General features: G+C 30.6%; 1 non-coding gene across 1 annotated transcript; it reads right to left on the reverse strand.

Annotated features, from left to right (window-relative positions):
• Positions 1–1138: 1138 nt before the first annotated feature.
• On the reverse strand, positions 1139–1211 carry TRNAK-UUU (transfer RNA lysine (anticodon UUU)). Its single transcript has one exon. It is a non-coding gene; the product is annotated as a tRNA-Lys (tRNA).
• Positions 1212–2434: the final 1223 nt, after the last annotated feature.

Raw genomic sequence — 2434 nt, forward strand, 5'->3', positions numbered from 1 at the left:
AATAATCTTTTTCACTTAAAAATATTAAAATTTAAAATGAAAATTTAAAAATACTTTTACTATATAATTAAAAAATGAAATATACAATAATGTAATTAGGTAGACATGTCAAAGTGAGCCAACCCGGCTCACACGGGTTGGCTCACCATGAGCCGGGTTGAAAATGAGTGAACCCAACCCGGCTCACTTTATGGTAAGCCAGAAATTTTGTAACTCGGCTCAACCCACCACAGGTTGGTGGATTAAGTGGGTTGGCTCATCAACCCACCTAAAAAAATTATTTATTTATTTATTTTTTAGTATTCAAATATTTAAATAAATTTTTAAGTAATCCATGAGATGACAATCATAGTAAAATCAAGAACCAATGTTTTGATCATGCTCAACACCAATGTATGAAGAATTATTTCCAAGAAAGTATTCATATAGTCTAAGAAAGTATGACTAATATTACAAATTTTCTGTCATGCTATTCAACAAAATATAAATAAAAAAACTATACATTTTTTTCATACTAATTTAGAAAAAATGGTTTATAAGACGGTTACTTGAGTAATTTACTATAAAGATTATAGTTAAAGATTAAAGTATCAACATATATAACTTGACAATCAAATTAATTAAACATTCAAACTATTTAAATATAATTAAGCAACATTCTAGCATTTAAAAATATGAAATTGTGAACAAATATAATAGGAGTAGTAAATAATTATTAAAAAAATTAAAAGAAAATTTAAAAAAAAATAAAAAAAAATTGTAAAAAAATGTTGGTGGGTTAAGTGGGCCAACCCACCTTCAACCCGACTCGAACCTGTTTAACCCGTGGGTTAAGTGAGCCGGGTTGAATTCAACCCACTTTTGAAAAAGTTGAATTTTTCTCAACCCAACCCGGCTCGAACCCGTGGTGAGCCGGGTTGGCTCACGGGTTGAAACCCATTTTGACATCTCTATAATTAGGGATGTCAAAAAAAATTGTACTCGCAGATAAAACACGCAACGAGTAAGAAATAAATATTGAAAATGGATATCCACATGTTAATGGGGTAGGAACGAATATCATAGTATCCGTACCCGCTATAATCTAATTTAAATTAAAAAATTTTTAAAAATGATTAAAATATCTGTAGAATTTAATCGTCGTCTGTGGGAATCGAACCCACGACCACGTGGTTAAAAGCCACACACTCTACCAGCTGAGCTAAGACGACTTATTATTTGTAAATTTAAATTTTATGTTATCACGAAAAGTAATTATTAATTATTTCCAATTTTGGAATTTCTCTTTAATTTTAAATTTCTTAAACTAATTATTTTCTTCTATATTTTTTAGTGAAAGTATACTTAAATATGATGAGTTTTTCACCAATTTGGGTTAATTTGCTATTGAATGTATGTTTCTAGGTCAATTTAAAAAAAAAAATACATTTAGGACTAGGTCATGCCTTGTGTAAACCTTAGAGCTGATCTCGCACGGCTAGGGTTTTCTAACCCTAAAAGGAACCTATTTCACATAGGCCAAGGTTCAAACACTTAATTTGACATACACAAGACTTAAACCCAAATCCTCTCAACACAAACAAGTACTATCAACCATTTGAGCTAGTACTGTTCCACATTATAAAAGTCAGCATTAATTGTTTATTAATTAATTATTTATTTAATTAATTAAATTTCTTGGGTCTTACACTAAATGTACATTTACACTTTGATTTGATCATCTAAACCTTACACTACATAGGTACAAAAGAACATATATGTACTGATTTACAAAAAAAATGGTTAAAACTATCAAATACTTTAGCTAAATCCCTAGCAACACTGCCAAAAACATGATAAGGACAAACTTTTGTTGATGTTGTTATATCCATTGGGGTTAGCCCATAAGCCCCAATCTCACGTAGTAGTGAGTAGAAAGATCAGGTTTTAAAAGAGTTATTCAATTGTGTGACTTATTGACAAGTGGATCAAGTCAGTTGTAATATAGTCGAAAAGGAGTTATTGTATCCACCGGGATTAAAGAAGTATATTTTTAGTTGATTTTTAGGGTTTTGGATTTGGATAGAAATTACATGTGAAAGATTATATTTGGATATATAGATTGAGTAGAGTGGAGGTTATATTTTATTTGTACTAATAGTTGCAAAATGTGAAAGATTGAATAAATACTATAACAACCATGTATCTCTAGAGGAGACAACTGGACATAACCTTAAGTTTGAAAGATAGTCTTATTGGTTATTTGATGATGAATATAGCTTTCCATCTTCTCTATGCCAAAGAACACAAATTCCTCACATAATGCCAATCTAAGTCTAAAGAAACTTACTAAATTCCTTGACATGAGACTTGTTCAACGCTCACATTAAGAGTCAGAACAATGGGGGCCAAACCTACGTTCCCGTCCATGAGCCCTAGGGAATTGCACTATTTG

Source organism: Vigna unguiculata, chromosome 8 (assembly GCF_037176805.1).
Source record: "Vigna unguiculata cultivar grain cowpea cultivar isolate G323 ecotype 2 chromosome 8, ASM3717680v1, whole genome shotgun sequence".
Classification (NCBI taxonomy): domain Eukaryota; kingdom Viridiplantae; phylum Streptophyta; class Magnoliopsida; order Fabales; family Fabaceae; genus Vigna; species Vigna unguiculata.